This window comes from Eptesicus fuscus, chromosome 7, assembly GCF_027574615.1.
Source record: "Eptesicus fuscus isolate TK198812 chromosome 7, DD_ASM_mEF_20220401, whole genome shotgun sequence".
In the NCBI taxonomy this organism is placed as follows: domain Eukaryota; kingdom Metazoa; phylum Chordata; class Mammalia; order Chiroptera; family Vespertilionidae; genus Eptesicus; species Eptesicus fuscus.
The window spans coordinates 93,178,919-93,198,306 of NC_072479.1; the positions used below are offsets into that span (position 1 = coordinate 93,178,919).

The 19,388-nt window shown below is 40.1% G+C and overlaps 1 protein-coding gene and 1 pseudogene across 1 annotated transcript in view; one reads left to right on the forward strand and one right to left on the reverse strand.

Moving 5' to 3' along the window:
* Positions 1 to 19,388, forward strand: part of SPIC (Spi-C transcription factor) — a 60,764-nt gene that overhangs the window by 29,339 nt on the left and 12,037 nt on the right. The window lies entirely within an intron of this gene.
* On the reverse strand, positions 17,611 to 17,745 carry LOC114232724 (small nucleolar RNA SNORA26; annotated as a pseudogene).

Here is a 19,388-nt window from a genome sequence, read left to right on the forward strand (position 1 = left end):
CCAAAACCAGCTCTCCGACATCCCCTACTGCAAGAGGGTGCAGACCAGGCCAAGGGACCCCCACCCGTGCATGATCAGGGCCAGGGAGGCACTACAGGAGGGCTTGCTCCAAGGTGTGTCCTGCCCATCTCACTCAGTTCCGATTGGCTGGACCCCAGCATCAAGCTAACCTACTGGTCGGCGTGTCTACTCCCTGGTGGTCAGTGCACATCATAGCACCTGGTCAACCAGTCAACTGCCTCCTGGTGGTCAGTGCAAGACATAGTGAGTGGTTGAGTGGCCTTAGCATATCATTAGCATATTATGCTTTGATTGGTTGAATGGATGATTGGATGACCAGACACTTATCATATTAGGCTTTTTTATATAGGCTACTATTATATACTATACTATATACAGTATATACTAAACACAGTATCTATTATATACAGTATTGTCAGTTATTGTTCATCTCTTACTGTGCTTAATTTATAAATGACTGTACTTAATTTATAAATTACTTTATCATAAGTGTATATAGGAAAATACAATGTATACAGTCATGAGCTTCATATGACCTTTGTTTCAATAACAGTACACATAAATGATGGTGATCTCATGACATTATAATGGAGCTAGAAAATTCCTATTACCTAGTGACACAGTAGACAAAATTGCCTAATGATGCATTTCTCAAAATGTATCCTCTGATTAAACAGAGCATGACTATAGGGTTCAGTATTATCCCTGGTTTTGGGAATCCACTGTGGATCTTAGAACATATCCCATACAGATAAGGGGGGACAGTTGTAATCAACAAATACTATAGCTAGCACTGTTACAGCTATTTTACTTCTGTGGCCATCAATTCCTTCAGTTTGCCTAAGGACTGGTTTACCTTTTTCGTTTTGCCGAAGGACTGGTTTACCTTTTCAGTTTTAAAATGGAAAGTCCCACATCCAGGGAACTCTTTTGGTCACTGCAGGTACAACAGACTAGTTTTGCCAATTCACTTTGGAAGACTACTACTCAAATGATGTTCTATACTAGCAGGATTGTAAGAAAATACTACGAACAACTATATGCTAACAAACTGGAAAATGTGGATGAAACAGACAAATTCCTAGAAAAATACAATCTCCCAAAACAGAATCAGGAAGAGTAAAAAAAAAAAAAAAAAACCTGAATAAGCTAATAACAACCGATGAAATAGAAATAGTAATAAAAAAACTCCCAGCCCTGACTAGTTTGGCTCAGTGGATAGAGCATCAGCCTTCGGACTGAAGGGTCCCAGGTTCAATTCCGGTCAAGGGCATGTACCTTGGTTGCAGGCACATCCCCAGTAGGGGGTGTGCAGGAGGCAGCTGATCGATGTTTCTCTCTCATCGATGTTTCTAACTCTCTATCCCTCTCCCTTTCTCTCTGTAAAATATCAATAATATATATTTTTTAAAAACTCCTGCCAAAACCGGTTTGGCTCAGTGGATAGAGCGTCAGCCTGAGGACTGAAAGGTCCCAGGTTCGATTCCGGTCAAGGGCATGTACCTTGGTTGCGGGCACATCCCCAGTGGAGGGTGTGCAGGAGGCAGCTGATCGATGTTTCTCTATCACCGATGTTTCTAACTCTCTATCGCTCTCCCTTCCTCTCTGTAAAAAAATCAATAAAATATATTTAAAACAAAAACAAACAAACAAAAAAAAAACTCCCACCAAAATTAAAAAGATCATACACCATGACCAAGTGGGACTTATTTCTGGGATGCAAGGCTGGTACAATATTTGCAAATCAATAAACATAATACATCACATAAATAAACTGAAAGACAAAAATCACGTGATCATATCAATAGACGCAGAAAAAACATTAGACAAAATCCAACACCCATAAAAACTCTCAGCAAAGTTGGAATAGAGGGAGCATATCTCAACAAGATAAAGGCCACATATGACAAATCTACAACCAACATCATACTCAATGGGCAAAAACTAAAACCATTTCCCCTGAGAACAGGAACTAGACAGAGATGCTTACTTTCACCACTCCTATTTGACAAAGTACTGGAAGTGCTAGCCATAGTGATTAGCAAGAAGAAGAAATAAAAGGCATCCAGATTGGAAAGGAAGTAAAACTGTCATTATTCGCAGATGACATTTGATTGTACATAAAAAAAAACACACGAAGACTTCATAAAAAAACTACTAGACTTAATAAATAAATTCGGCAATGTAGCAGGATACAAAATTAACACCCAGAAATCTATGGCTTTTTTTATACACCAATAATGAACTCACAGAAAGAGAAACTAAAAAAACAACCATTTGCCATTGCACCAAAAAAAATTCAGATACCTAGGAATAAACTTAACCAAGGAGGTAAAAGACCTATGCTCAGGAAATTGAAAAAAGAGATAGAGGAAGACATAAACAAATGGAAAAATGTATCATGTTCATGGATTGGTAGAATCATCATCATTAAAATGTCCATACTACCCAAAGCAGGAACCATTGGTTTGAGATGATTCTGAGCAGCATATTTCAAAGCTGTCCTAGTGTCCTTGCTCTCTGTGGCTTTTCCTGATTCATTCCAGCCCCACATCTATGCATAACTAAGCTCCCAAAACTCTTTTCTCATGTCTATTTTTCATAAGAGCTGTTTCCTCATTCGCCTCCCCTTTAGACTATCAGGGCCCGAAGGGCAAAAGTCTAGCCCTGATTTTGTGCAGGCTCAGTCAATGCTTGTGGGTTGAACTGATTTTTGCTTTCCTGGTTTTGCTGGGTGGGTCAAGATTAATTTGTTTCTGCATAGTATTTCCATAAAGGTGAGGTTTTCCCCCAAGAAGATAATGCTATGTAACCTTGGGCAAGTTACGTAACTCCTCTGAACCATATAATGATGTCATTGCGTTGAAAAAAATGAATTTGGAAAATGGTGGAGCTGGGATTTTAACCCAAGGAGTCTGAGCTCTGAACCACGTTTCTTGATTTCTTATATTGAGAAAAGAAAAGAACAAAGATATTGAGAGGAAATACAGGTAGAAATATAATACATAAATGAGTTTGCCTCAAAGAAGGAGTACAGATACACAACAGCAAGATCAATACATTGCAGATTCAATTTTAACTCTAGATTCTGCTGCACTCATGTTCTAAAATCTTCACCTTTTTAAAAAAGTATATTTTTATTGATTTCAAAGAGAAAGAGAGAAGGAGAGAGATAGAAACATCAGAAAGAGAATCATTGATTGGTTGCCTCCTGCACGCCCCACACTGGGAACTGAGCCCACAACCCAGGCATGTGCCCTGACTGGGGAATTAAACCGTGACCTCCTAGATCATAGGTTGACATTCAACCACTGAGCCACGCCAGCTGGGCTTCACCTTTTTGAAGTATAAGAAAAAGAGGGACCCTACCCAGTTTGGCTCAGTAGATAGAGCGTAGGCCTTCGGACCATAGGGACCCGGGTTTGATTCAGGTCAAGGGCACGTGTCTTGGTTACAGGCTACTCCCTAGCCTGGGCCCTGTTTGGGGCACATGCAGGAGGCAACCAATCAATGCGTTTCTCACATCGATGTTTCTCTCTGTCTTTCCCCCTCTCTTCCACTTTCCCTAAAAATCAATGAAAAAATATCCTCAGGGAGGATTAACAACAACAAAAAGAAATAAATGAACGATCTTATAAAAAAAGAAAGCAAAGAAAAAAGAGGGGAGGTATTAATTTCTTTAATAGTTTTCTGTTGAAGGGAAGCAAAAATTCAATCTAGAGAGCTGCCTTCATCTCCTACCCGTTAATTCTGCACCAACAGTAGCCAGGCCAAGAGATGTGAGAATTTTTATTTATTTATTTTTTAGATATTTGAAATACAACTTTATTCTGATTCTAAACGAAAAGGAATGGCATTGAGAGTAACAGACAAGGTTTCACCACTGAGTATTGTGATGCGACTGCAGCATTCTTATAGTTGAAACTCAATAAGGAAATAACTGTTCCAAACCAGCCGAATATGCAGTTCCAAAAAGTGAAGGCATTTTTTATTTGCCACGTTCACTCCGAAGCCCATTCATCTTTCCGCATCCCAAGGATCAAGCACAGGTTCTGCTTAGCTGTATAATCAAGCGCCAAACACGCGGCACCACTGACATCACGGGACAGTTGCCTATACAACTAGACTACTGACGCTGGACTCCAGCCTAATTTTCCTGTCCTTGATGTCCACTGTATTGCCACACAAGACGAGGGGGATGTTCTCACTCACACACACCAGGTCTCTATGCCAGTTAGGCTCATTCTTGTAAGTAACTCTCCAAGTGACATCAAACATTATAATGGCACACTGGGCTACATACTTCCCAAATTCACCCATCACGTGACGTTTCATAAAGATCATTTTCCCTGGCACCCGCCCCCCCCCCACCCAAACACACACACACACCCCTTTCCTAAGCCTCAGATTTCAGCACATGACTTACACATATTCCGAAACTACTGTTTGCCTGTGTTGGTATCTTGGGTGACAACTGGCCCACGTTTGGCCATTTTGGCAGCAGTCGCTCAGGAGGAAAGCATTAAGAGAGAAGACTTCCACAGCTACAAAGGGTGAAAGGCCGCTCTTGCCTAGGCTAGAGCTGCCTGATCAGCCCAAGGCAGAGCCACGGCTTGATTATCCAGAGGAAATTAAATACTTTTATATCAAATTAAAATATATATATATATTTTTCCCAGTCCCACCATCACCATCCAAAACAAGTTTGAAGTAAACTTGGGGGTTTTCCTTGGGCTTCCATGATGATGTCACTTCCAGGAGCGACATCACTGCAGGGGCCGTCTGACTCGAGATTTTAAGAAATTTTATTACCGTCTCTCACAGCCGGCTGAGATTTGGCGTCAGCCCCGAGGCAGTGATTATGTTGTCCTATGTAGGATAAAAGCATGCAGCATAGGGTCAGGGTTACATCAGCCAGCTGGGGTAGCTGCCTAAACAACAGGAACTCTCGAAGTTACATCAAACATTATAAGGAAGACAGCAAGTTGTCTGGTGGGTGCACAAGTCAATCAGGGAGAGGGCAGTTTGGGGTTCATGGGGTGGAGAGGAGGGCTTGGGTCAAGAGGAATGCACCTTATCTCGCTTCTGTAGGTGCGGGCCTGTTGCTTCAAGCTATGGGAAAAGAACTGATGACAATATGTTTCAGAAAACCTATCCAAACAAGAGAGGTTAGGGGTAGCACATCCAAATACTCCCCACCATCGAATGTTCATAAAGACACATCAGGTAAGACTTGATTTTCTACCAAAATCAAATTGGGAATTGCAAGGTCAGGACGAAAAAAAGAAAACATTCTTTGAGGAGAGAGGGGTTGTGCGGGCCGCAGAGGCGATGCCCAAGGCACTAGGCTGGTGCGAGCTGGTCCCAGCTATGCTGATGATAAAAACTAAGAACAGTGAAAAGAAAAGAACCAAGAAGGCAGCATAAACCGAGTTAATCTTAATCCCATCAAATCCCACCTTACTCTTATCCCAAGGCTGGAGTAAGAGCAGAGAACTAAAGATAATGCTGGATCTTCTGTTGCCAGGTAAAAACTGTGGTGCAGAGAAAGCTGCACCCGATTTAGGAGACCTGGGATCTAGGTCGGGGACTAAAACTAAATTATTGTAGTAAGCAAATTCTTTTGCCTTTTCAACTTTAGTTTCCTTCCTGGGATGTTTGAATTAACTCCCTAGGGCGCCTGCAGCTTTAAAATCCAATAATTTCTCAAAAACAGAGTTTAATAAAATTACCAGCCTAGGATCTTTTTAAAAAATATATATTTTTATTGATTTCAGAGAGGAAGGGAGAGGGGAGAGTGATAAAAACATCAATGAGACTTGAGCATTGACTTATGAACTGTAGATAATTAAAAAAATATATATATATATAATCTCATGTCAATAAAAAACTCAGTAAAGGGGAAAAAATGATCAGAGATTGCCTCCCACACTGGGGATCAACCCAGCAATAGGAATTGAACCGTTACCTCCAGGTTCATAGGTCAATGCTCAACCACTGAGCCACACCAGTCCGGCTGTGAATTTCAGTTTTATATCCCACACATGAGTGAAATTATGTGGTTCTTAGCTTTTTCTGGCTGACTTATTTTGCTTAGCATAATATTCTCAAGGTCCATCCATGTCGTCGCAAATGACAGTATTTCATATTTTCTGATGGCTGAGTAGCCACCTAGTTTAAAGATAAATATCATATGATCTCATGCATCTGTGGATTACAATGAACAACAGAAACCGATGAACACAAACAGATCTAGAAACAGAGCAGCATTGATCAGATGCTCAAACCTCAGGGAAGGTAGGGGAGGTTGGGGATAAAGGGGAGAGATCAACCAAAGGACTTGTATGCAAGCATATTAGCGTAAGCGATGGACCACAGTGGGTGAGGGTGAGGGCAGGACTTGGGGCTGGGGGGACAATGGGGGAATAAGGACACATTTATAATACCTTTATCAATAAAGAAAAATAAAATAAAATAAGGTAAACCTGCCTGTTCTCTCCATTGAATTAAATCTAAGGAAACCAGTTCTTCAGATATCACTTAAATGAAAAATGTTTTCATGAGACTCTCAAGATTTAATGTTTTTTACTAAAAGGATCTTCCATTTAGTTCTTGCCAACCCCTTCCTCTGTGAGACAGACTATTTTAGATTTCATAAAAATGCCTTTCAGGCCGAAACCGGTTTGGCTCAGTGGATAGAGCGTCGGCCTGTAGACTGAAAGGTCCCAGGTTCGATTCCGGTCAAGGGCATGTACCTTGGTTGCGGGCACATCCCCAGTGGGGGTTGTGCAGGAGGCAGCTGATCGATGTTTCTCTCTCATCGATGTTTCTAACTCTCTATCCCTCTCTCTTCCTCTCTGTAAAAAATCAATAAAATATATTAAATAAAAAAAAAATGCCTTTCAGGCCCAGAACATAGATGCCTAGGGGAACTCAGGTCTCCTGTCCAGCATTCTGTGCTTGACATGGCAACTGTAAATGTGTGGTGACTGTCAGTGGTTGCTCATAGTCCCACCTTAAAAGATTAGTAGTGCATTCCCCAAATGTCTTGCTTTCTTTTAACATATGTTTTCTTTTCTTTTCTTTTTTTAAGTATACTTGTAGCCCGAACCGGTTTAGGTCAGTGGATAGCGCATCAACCTGTGGACTCAACGGTCCCAGGTTCAATTCTGGTCCAGGGCATGTACCTTGGTTGTGGACACATCCCTAGTAGGGGGTGTGCAGGAGGCAGCTGGTTGATGTTTCTCTCTCATTGATTTTCCTAACTCTCTATCCCTCTCCCTTCCTCTCTGTAAAAAATCAATAAAATATATATTTAAAAAAATATATATATATATACTTTTATTGGTTTCAGAGAAAAAGGAAGAGGGCGAGAGAAAGAGAAATCTTTTTCATAAGTGTACTTAGTTTAGAGAAGCCTTCCTATTTGTGGCATCTCAGTAAGTTGTATTTTTCAAAGAATTTGGCCATTTCATCTAAATTTTTGTTGTTAATCTTCACTCGAGGATATTTTTTCCCATTAATTTTTAAAAAATATTTTTTATTTATTTTAGAGAAGGAAGAGAGAGAGAGAGAGAGAGAGAGAGAGAGAGAGAGAGAGACATCAATGATGACAGAGTCATTGATTGGCTGTTTCCTGCATGCCCCACACTGGGAATTGAGCTCGAAACCCAGGCATGTGCCCTGACTGGGAATTGAACTGTGATGTCCTGGTTCATAAGTTAATGCTCAACCACTGAACTACACAGGCCAGGCTCCCATTAATTTTTTTGAGAGTGATAAGGAGGGGGGAGCACAGAAACATAGATGTGAGAGAGACACATACATCAATTGGTCGCCTCCCACATGTACCCTGACCAGTGCTGGAGATTGAGCCTGCAACAGAAGTACGTGTCCTTGACCAGAATAGAACCTGGGATCCTTCTGTCTGTGGGCCCATGCTCTAGCCACTGAATCAAACTGACTAGGGCTCATCTAAATTTTTATTTATGTTTTTATTTATGGACATAAAGTTGTTCATTATATTCTCTGATTGTTATTGGGTTTTAAAATCACCTTTATTGAAGTAATTTACATACAGTAAAATTCACCAATTTTAAGTGCACAATAAGTTTTGACAAATGTATACAGTTCTGTAATCATCACCACAATTAGGAAATAGAACATTTTCATCACCCCCAAAAAGTTTCCTTGCTGTTCCTTTGCAGCCAGTCTCTTCACCCGGTCCTTGGCCCTAAACAACTATTGATCTGGTCTCCGAATTAAAGTTTTGCCTATTCTAGAATTTCAAATAAATTAAATCATACAGCATGTAGTCTTTTGTGTCTGTTTTTTTTTTTTTCATTTAGCATAAAGCTTTTCAGATTCATCCATGTTGAATGGGTGAGTATCAATAGTTTGTTCCTTTTTCTCCTGAGTAAAATTCCATTGTATGGTTATATTGCAACTCGTTTATTCTTTCTCAAGTTGACAGAAATTTGGGTTGCTTCCAATTTGAGGTTATTGTGAATAAAGCTGCTATGATAATTTTCATACAAGTCTCCGTGTGGACATGTTTTTATATCTCTTGGGCAAATATTTGGACTGGAATGGCTGAGTCACATAGCAGGTGCATGTTCAACTGTATAAGAAACTGACAAACTATTTTCCGAATGGCTATCCCATTTTACATTCCCACCAGCAATGCATGAGAGTTCCAATTGCATCATATTCTTGCTAACTATAGCCATTCTAGTAAGTGTGTGGATGTAGCTCAATGTGATTTTTATTTTGCATTTCCCCAATGACAAATGATGTCTTTTCATGTGTTTATCATTTGTGTATTTTTTTAATACAGGGTTTAAATATTTGGTTTCCTCTTAAGCTTGTTTTATAAAAACAAACTTATGGATACAAAGAACAAACTGATAGTTGAAAAATGGGAAGGAGTTGGGAAAATGGATGAAAAATGTGAAGGGATTAAGAAATGCAAATTGGAAGTTATAAAATAGTTACAGGGATGTAAAATACAGTATAGGAAATATAGTCAATAATATTGTAATAACTATGTATGGTGCCAGGTGGGTGCTAGACTTATGGTGGAGGAATCACTTCATAACTTATATAAATGTCTAACTACCATGCTGTACACCTGAAACTAATGTAATATTAAATGTCAACAATAAATGAAAAATATTTTTAAAAATTAAAACTAAATAAATAATGGAAAAAATTTCAAATAATAAACTTGAGTTTTAGTCTTTTTATTGAATTTCAGAGTTTGTTTTTTAACTTTCTAAATACAATACTTTTATCAGAAACTAGAGGCCTGGTGCATGAAATTTGTGCAATGGGGGTGGGGGTCCCCTCAGTCCAGCCTGCATCCGCTCCAATCTGGGACCCCTCAGGGGATGTCCGATTCTCAGGCCTAAACCGGCAATTGGACATCCTGCTCACAATCTGGGAACACTGGCTCCTAACTGCTCACCTGCATGCCTGCCTGATCACTTCTTACTAACACCCCTGCCAGCCTGGTCACCCCACGCAACTTGCTGCTCAGTCATTTGGTCACCCCTCACTGCCCACCCCTGCCGGCCTGATCACTGCCAACTGCCCCCCCTGTGGGCCTGGTTGCCCCACGCAGCCTGCTGCTCAGTTTTTTGGTCATTCCTCACTAACCCCCCTGCCAGCCTGTTCGGTCGTCCATTCGGTTGTTTCGGATGCAACTGTCAGTTAGCCTTTTATATATATAGATAAGTTTTGCATACATATTATTCCTGTTTATGGCTTGGCTTCCTTTTTAAAGTATATTTTTATTGATTTCAGAGAGGAAGGGAGAGAGAGAGAATGAAATGTCAATGATGAGAGAGAATCTTTGGTCGTCTGCTTCCTGCATGCCTCACACTGGGGATCTAGCCCGCAATCCGGGCATGTGCTTTGACTGGGAATCAAACCATAACCTCCTGCTTCATAGGTCCACACTCAACCACTGAGCCACTCTGGCCAGGCATAAATGATACTGTTTTTAAATTCCAATGTCCAATGGACATCTTCTACCTAAAAGTGCCTAAAGAAAAAAACAAACAAACTAATAAAAGAATAAAAGTGCCTAAGGACACAGTAACAGGAATTACCTTAATCCAACTGTAGGTATTGAAATGATAGATGAAAAACTGGGCTGAAGTCCCTAGAAGGGCTGATCTAGGGATAGTTGTTTTAATCTTCTTATAAAGACCCGCAGGCTCTCACCCCAAAGCTAGATGCCACCCCTACCCAGAGCAAGTCAGCTCCAGGGAATGTTTCATGGCATCGGAAGAGATGGAAACACGTGAGCATCTTGAGTAGGCTCCTAAATCAGTGCACACTCAAATCTGATATGCTTAGAATATCAATCCTACATTGCAAGCATTGAGAAATGAGTTCTGACTGCAGGAAAGGTGGCATAAAGATCACTTAAAAAAAAAAATCACTTTCATCAAGGCCATCAAGTAACCAACATAATAAGCTTGTAATTAACTGGGACTCTCTCCCTCTTAGAAAGCTCTTGGCTCCTTGACCCAGATGCTCCCTCTGCCTGGATGCTCCCTCTGCCTGATTGTCTTCTCACAGATGTCCACGTGGTTCACTTCCTCACCTCCTTCAAGTCTTCACACAAACACTATCATTTTAATAGGCCATGTCCCCATGACCCTATGTAAAAGGGGAACCTCTTCAATTCCTGCTTCTTCTTACCCTGCTCAGCTTTCTATTTTTTTCATGATCAACTTGTCTTCTACTATGCTGTAATTTACTGATTCACCATGCCCAAGGCTCTGACTGCTTTGTCCACTGATGCCTCCTGGCATCTAGATCAACATCTGTTTGGTGCTCAGTAGATGTTTGGTAAGTGAATAAGTGGTGGTAGCTCAGAGGTCTCATGGATACAAGAGGGAGTCTCTCAGAGGTCTCTAAAAATCTCTCCTCTGCTCTACAGCTTATCAAACATTTTTTTTTGTTCCAACTACTTATAGTCCTGTCCTCAAGAGCAATTTGAGTAAATGTATTTCCCCTACTTCCATGCATTTCTGGTGATACATTAGATTTAGGTATTGTAGTTTATAGTTCCTGGATCCTGTTGCCTGACCCACCTTCTGGTTCTGCATCTCACTAGGAGAAAGGTCTCCTCGAGGATGCCTGGAATATTCTTCAAAGTCATGGACCACTGCACCCTGCATCCATCTCCATAATAGCAACAATTCTGCCCAGACGCAGATAACCTCTCCTTCTGGACACTTCTTGTTTTTTTTTTTTTTAATTTCTTTATTGATTAAGGTATTACATATGTGTCCTTATTCCCCCATTACCCCCCACCTCCCTTTCATGCCCATATCCCCCTGTTGTCTGTGTCCATTGATTAGGCTTATATGCATGCATATAAGTCCTTTGGTTGATCTCTGGATACTTCTTGAATAGTCTAGAACAGGCTTTTTTCTTGGCTTCCTTGACTAGCAATGAATGAATGAGACCTCCCCTCTGAATGACTCATTCACTTTCTCCCTCTCTCTTTTTTTTTTGTTAATCCTCACCTGAGGGTATTTTTTCCACTGATTTTTAGAAGGAGTGGAAGGAGGGGTAGAGATCAACAGCTTTGTGAGACACATCAATGGGTTATCTCCCACACACGCCCCTGGGATGGAGCCAGGAAATGGAGCCAGCAACCCAGGTATGTGCCCTTGATCAGAATTGAACCCAGGACCCTTCAGTCCCTGGGCCGACACTCTAACCACTGAGCCAAACCAGTTAGGGGGACTCATTCTGTTTTGAATATTCCTTCTGGCTCATCTCTTTCAGAAGAGACTCTGAGGTTGGTTTTATTTTCCTTGCTGTTTAATCTAATGGGAACAATATAACCTTTTTCTCTTTCCAAAGGACTGCCATGCTGGACCTAAGCTGAAGGCGATCCTTTGAAACACACAAATATTCAGGCACATTAGCATTCAGTACCTCAAATCTGACAATTGCCTCTGTAACTTCCTCTTTCACGTGGGAATTCACACCATGAGGACAAAAGAAAAATAACTGAGCTCTTTGGTTTCTTATCAAACAAAATAAGTTAGCATAGGTGCCTTATCAAATATATTTAAAATTAGCGGGGTCTGCTTTCAAATTTTTCCAAGTGGCACACCAAGAAATATAAACCTAGATAGTCCATATGTGCTATCTGATGGCAAAATCATGCTTGTAAGAGTATAGGGCTTCAAGCAAGAAATAATACTTGGAATTGACTGGAGGCTGAGATGAGGGGGACAGAACCAGTTCTCTAGACTTCTGTACTTTTTATTACTGTCATACATTTACATGGGTTGTATTTAAATTATGCTAGAGTTTTAATAGAATAAAAATTGTAATTTTACAACACTGATGAGTGTTTTCACTGTTCAAGGCAAAGTTGTTTCCTTATAATTTTCTTTTTTGGAATCTTAATCTGCTTTGTTAGATAACCTTCTTTTATATCCCTGTTCTCGCTGACTGTGGTTCTTTAGTATTTTAGTATGTTATTTGAAGCACATAGAAGCACATGCATGCTGTCGTTTTAATAAAATGAATACCCATGAGCCCATCTCCTGGTACAAGGGAAAGACAAGGTTGTACGCCTGAGAGGGAAAGTGCAAAAAACTAAGCATTTTAAATAAATTATTTGCTACTCTCCTGATCACCTCCCTGCTTTCACATTCCCAGGAGTGGCCAACTGCCCTAAACTTCCTGTTTATTATTCCCTTGGTCGACACACATACACATCAATCATAGAAAGATAGATGATAGATAGACAGCAGGAAAAAAGAAAGGAAGAAGGAAAGAAGGAAGGACAGAAAGAGGAAGAAAGGAAGGAAGGAAGAAAGAAAGAGAAAGGAAAAGAAAAGGTGGGGGGAGCTGTTTAAAACATATTTAGTTGTTTGTAAACTCTAAAAATCCTGTCATATTTTAAGTTCTTTCCTGGGTTTTAATTTTTTTACTTAACATTATTCTTCCCTGTAATGCATTTAGCTATAATTAATCCATTTTCATTCTTCTATATTATTCCATTATGTGGGCATATCACAATTTATTCATTCTCTTGTCATGGTGCACATATGTATGTATTTATCTATCTATCTTGGTATCTGTATGGGTGGTTTTTTACTAGTCCTTTGTTGGTATGAACACTAGGAGGAGTTATTTGTGTGTTTTCTTTGTTTGTTTTGTTTTTGCTAATCCTCACCTGAGGATATATATTTTTTCCATTGATTTTTAGAGAGAGTGGAAAGGAGGGGAAGAGGTAGAGAGAGAGAGAGAGAAACAACGATGTGATAGACACATCAATCGGTTGCCTCCCACATGCGCCTGGCTGGGCAAGGATTGAACCTGCAACTGAGGTCTGTGCCCTTGACTGGAATTGAACCTGGGACCCTTCAGTTTGAGGGCTGATGCTCCAACCACTGAACAAAACTGGCTAGGGCTAGCAGGAGTGATTTAAGTAGCTGGCAGGAGTGATTTAAGTCAAGGCATGGAGCCTATGGAGAATATTTGTGCAACCTGGCTATTGGGAAGGGGCACTAGGGACCGCAGGGGAAGATCTGCATTTGAGTCCTGGTTCTGTCACTTGCCAACTAGCCTACAGGTCCCAGATGTGGTAAAATAGGCGTTTTTGGTGATACACAGTTACATTAGTGCATATTCACTAGTCCTTCCGCACAATCTCAATAAAACCTTTCAAGAGCTCTTTGCCATAGGCAATTATCGGTTATCGAATTCTTATTCTCATTCACAGTCTTGCTCCATAGATAAGGATGCAAAGTCAGTTGAATGATTAAAGCTTTTGGTTGGAGTTAGGTAGAACTGGTTTGAAAACCTTCACACCTATCTATACACACTAGCTGTGTGATCTTGAGTTAGTCACTTCACCTCTTTGAACCTCTATTTCTTCATCTGTGAAAATAAAGTGGGACCTAACATTTGTTGAGTGCCAGGACTATCTAAAGTACATTACATAGATTCACTCAGATTTTCACAGTAGCTCTATGTGATAAAAAAAATAATATACATTTTACAGAGATGAATCAGAGGTTAAGTGATTTGTCCAAGTTCACATAGATCTAGAGCCGCAATTGGAATTCAGGAATAATAATACCACCACAAAGCATTGTTGTGAAGGTTAAACAATCCATTATGATAACATATATAAAGTAAATATATGATGAGAGTAGCACAAAGGATAAGAGGGGATGAAAAAGGAATTATACTGAATATACTGATAAGTATATTCTTATATTATGCATGAAATGGTATAATCATAACTAGGGATAGTCTGTGATAAATTCAAAATGAATATTGTTATCCCTGGAGCAACCACTAAAAATAAATTACAGAAGTATATTACATCATAACATGCCATCACATAATAAAAAGCTAATGGAGGTAATAAAATGAAATAATAAAAATAATTAATTCAAAAGGAAGCAGGAAATGAACAAAGAAACAAGCAAATAGCCAGAGGATAGACTTAAACTTAACCTTATCAGCAATTACTAAATTAGACTAAAAAAGCAGACATCATTAAACTAGATAAGCAATACCCACATTATATGCTGCTTTAAGAGATCTACTTTAAATATAAAAACTCACTGTGTTGAAAGTAAAAAGGATAAAAAGTAAAAGGAAAGTAAAAATCCTGGTGTAGTTAATGTCAAAGTAGACTTCAAGGATTACCAGAAAGAAAGACAAATTTTATAATAACAAAAGGCTTAATTCATCAGGAGCACATAATGATTCTAAATGAGTAGAAACCTAACAATAGAGATTCAAAACACGGGAAGCAAAAGTTGACAAAACTGAAGGGAAAAATAGGCAAATCCACAATTATAATTGGATATTACTCTTTGTGGTCTCTAATCTTCGTAAAAAATCAATAAGGATGTGAAAATTCTAACATTATCAACCACCTAGACCTGACGTTAATTTGGCCCTTCATACAATAATTGCAAAATATACCTTGGTTCAAGTGCAATTCAAACAGTCATCAAGAGAGATATTATGTTGGGTTTTCTTTCTGCTCTAGGCCTGAGTGGCTGCTTTCGAAATGGGCAAGAAACCCGGGAAGGTGGTGCTGGTCCTGGCTGGACAATACTCCGGATGCAAAGCAGTCTTCGTGTAGAACATTGATGATGCCACCTCAGACTTCCCTACAGCCATGCTCTGGTGGATGGCATTGCCCTCTATCACCAAAAAGTGACAGCTGCCATGGGCAAGAAGAAAATTGCCAAGAGGTCAAAGATCAAGTCTTTAAAAAAAATTTTTTTTTTAATATATATCTTTATTGATTTCAGAGAGGAAGAGAGAGGGAAAGAGAAACATCAATATTGAGAGAAAATCATTGATCAACTGCCTCCTGCATGTTCCCTAATGGGGATCAAGCCCGCAACCCAGGCAGGTGCCCTTAACTGGAATTGTACCTGGGACCCTTCAGTCCACAGGCCAACGCTCTATCCACTGAGCCAAAAGGGCTAGGGCTTTTCTTCGTCTTTTGGCTTAATGTGTGAGTTGAGCTGGACCCTCTCCCCCTTTTTCCTCTCTAACTTTGCTCTTGGCCCACAGGTTCCTTTTGTTCTAGCACCCCTTCTTCCTGTGCCTTGACGAAACCAAACCCATTTCTATCTTAAGTCTTTTGTTGCTCCCTCTGTCAGGAGACACTTCCCCTGATCTTTGCATGTCTGCTTTTCTTTTGCTCACTCTTTCTTACCCTTGGATTTCTTCTTGACCATTCGCCATGATCACATTCTCTCTCTCTATCACCTTTCTCTAAATCATTTTCTCAGCACTTATCTTTATCTCATACTTCTCTAGTTGTTGTTTTTTTTTTTTTTTTAAGTCATTTCTCCTCATTAGAACTTGTACAGGGCTGTCGGGCTGAACATAAGACAGTGCTCAGTAATATGTATTTGTTGGATAAATGAACCAAATAAAAAAATGGCCTGAAGAGGACATAGATTTGTGGACAGTACAGATTAACAACTCATCAACCACAGATAGGGATTATTTTTTTAATATATATTTTTATATATAATTATTATATATTTTTTAAATATAATTTTTTATTAATTTAAGAGAGGAAGGGAGAAGGAGAAAGAAATAGAAACATCAATGATGACAGAGAATCATTGATAGGCCACCTCCTGCGCACCCCACACTGGGGATCTAGCCTGCAACCGGGACCTATGCCAGGACCGGGAATTGAACTGTGTGACCTCTGGTTCATGGGTTAATCCACTGAGCCATTCAGGCTTGATAGGATTATATAAAAACCATCTACATTTCAGAAGAGGGATGGTGTGTATATTTGCATAACAAAAACAGGTCAATAAACAAAGTAATTCGTTTTGAACAATAGTCCCTATCAACAGTGACTTCAGATTCAGAAATGCTAAAATCTCTCCCCCACCCAGAAGATTTACTATAAATCCTTAGGTGGATTTCCCCCCTGGCTACTGGTGACAGCTATTATATAGTGGCATAAAGTTGCCTTGAGTTAGGGTGATAGAGGCTTGTGTTTCAGAGGAGCGGATGATTTCCAGCTGGTACCAGTGGATGCTAGATTGGATTCCGAAGAACAGGTAAGACGGATGGGCTGAGAATGAAGCATTTGTAGGTGGACGGAGCACCCATAGTTTCCATCAGAGCCCCTGGAAACCATTGCAAAGAAACCTTCAAGCTAAAGAAGAAAACTTGACACCCTCGGCAAATGCAGCAGCTTCAAGCAGTTTACTGGTAGATCACCAGCCATAAACCTCTACCAACCATTTGCTAAGCCCCCACTAAACATCGGGATCCAAGTGTGCAAGGAAAGCAATAGCATTTCCTCCTCTAAAATGAGCGCTGGTCGTTTTGGTTGGTTTGGCTTGGCTTAGTGGCTGGAGCATCGGCTTGTGGACCAAAGGTTTGATTTCTGAATTCCCTGCGAAAGGCACTTTCCTCAGTTTCAGGTGTTTGTTGTTGTTGTTGTTGTTGTTGCTGTTTTAATCTTTGTTGTTGAAAGTATTACATAGGTCCTTCTTTTCCCTCTGTTAACTTCTTCCAACCTGCCCCCAGGCCCTCACCACCCCATTGTCTGTGTCCATGGGTTATGCATATATGCATACAAATTCATTGATCTCTTCCCACCTACCCTTCCCTGCCTTCCCTCTGAGGTTCAACAGTCTGTTCATGCTTCTTTATCTTTGGATCTATTTTTGATCATCAGTTTATTTGGTCATTAGCTTCCACATTTGAGTGAGATCATGTGATACTCATTTCCTCTGATTGGCTTATTTCACTCAGGTCTATCCATGCTGTTGCAAATGGTAAGAGTTCTTTCTTTTTTTTTTTTTTTACTTTCAATAATTTAATCTTTTTACATTAAAAATGATGGCCAACATAATACTGATCAATATTTATGAGGATTGTTTGAAACCCTCTGACAGTCTTCGAAAACATACTTGTAGTTAGTTCTATTTAGAAATGCCCTTTGACAGTTTCCTAGTTGTCTGTTTCCATAATGAGTCACAATTTGGGGAGCTTTATGCTAGTATTTGCACTATTCTTTTTATTTTTATTTTTTTCAACTGTCACTCCAGACAGAATCCCAAGAGGAGTTTTATCATCTCTTCTCTGGGTTTAATGGAGATTTAGTTTACCCTTCTGTGTTAGCCTCTAAGTTCTTTCTTTTTTTATTGCCATGTAGTTTTCTATATGTAAATGTACATAGTTTTGTGTTTGCTTGTTTTTTAATCCATGCAAATGGATATAATTTCTTTTTTAAAAATATTTTTATTGATTTCAGAGAGGACGGGATAGGGAAAGAGAGAGAGAGAAATATCAATGATGAGAGAGAATCATTGGTTGGCTGCCTCCTGCATGCCCCCTCCTGGGGATCAAGCCTACAACCCAGGCATGTGCCCTTGATTGGAATCGAACCCAGGACCCTTCAGTTCACAGGCCGACACTTTATCCACTGAGCCAACCCAGCTAGGGCTGTACCACAGTTTTTTTTATCCACTCATCTGCTGATGGGCATTTAGGCTGTTTTCAAATCTTAGCTATTGCAAATTGTGCTCCTATGAACATAGGGTGCCTGTATTCTTTTTTTTTTTTTTTTTAAGGATTTCAGAGAGGAAGGGAGAGGGAGGGAGAAGGAGAGAGATAGAAATATCAATGATGAGAGTTATTGATCAGCTAGCTGCCTCCTGCATGCCCTCTACTGGGGATTGAGCCCACAACCCAGGGCATGTGCCCTTGACTGGAATCGAACCCGGGACCCTTCAGTTTACAGGCCGACACTCTATCCACTGAGCCAAACCAGCTAGGGCCATGTATTCTTTTTTTTTTTTTTTAAATATTTTTATTGATTTTTTTACAGAGTGGAAGGGAGAGGGATAGAGAGTTAGAAACATCGATGAGAGAGAAACATCAATCAGCTGCCTCCTGCACACTCCCTACTGGATATGTGCCCCAACCAAGGTACATGCCCTTGTGGGTATGTGCCTGCAACCAAGGTACATGCCCTTGACCAGAATCGAACCTGGGACCCTTGAGTCTGCAGGCCGACGCTCTATCCACTGAGCCAAACCGGTTATGGCCATGTATTCTTTCTGATGAGTGTTTTGGGTTTCTTAGGATATATTCCTAGAGGTGGGATCACTGGGTCAAATGGAAGTTCCATTTTTAATTTTTTGAGGAAACTCCATACTGTTTTCCACAGTGGCTGCACCAGTCTGCATTCTCACCAGCAGTGCACTAGGGTTCCCTTTTCTTCACAACCTCGCCAACACTTGTCGTTTGTTGATGATTGCCATTTGACAGGTGTCAGTTGATACAACCAATGGAATGATACAACCGCTTACCAGTTGTAGTGCGCTCCCATGTAGTGGGCTCTTGTTATTTTGTTGGTTTCTTCTGCTGTGCAGAAGCTTTTTATTTTGATGTAGTCCCATTTGTTTATTTTCTCCTTAGTTTCCATTGTCCTAAGAGATGTATCAGTAAACATATTGCTACAAGAGATGTCTGAGATTTTGATGCCTATGGCTTCTTCTAGGACTTTTCTTGGTTTCATGTCTTGCATTTAAGTCTTTTATCCATTTTGAGTTTATTCTTGTGTATGGTGTAAGTTGGTGGTCTAGTTTCATTTTTTTGCATGAACCTGTCCAATTTTCCCAACACCATTTATTGAAGAGACTGTCTCTGCTCCAATGTATGCTCTTGCCTTCTTTGTCAAATATTAATTGAACATAGTGGCTTGGGTCAATTTCTGGGTTCTCTGTCCTGTTCCATTGATCTATATGCCTGTTCTTGTGTCAGTACCAGGCTGTTTTGAGCACAGTGGCTTTGTAGTATAACTTGAT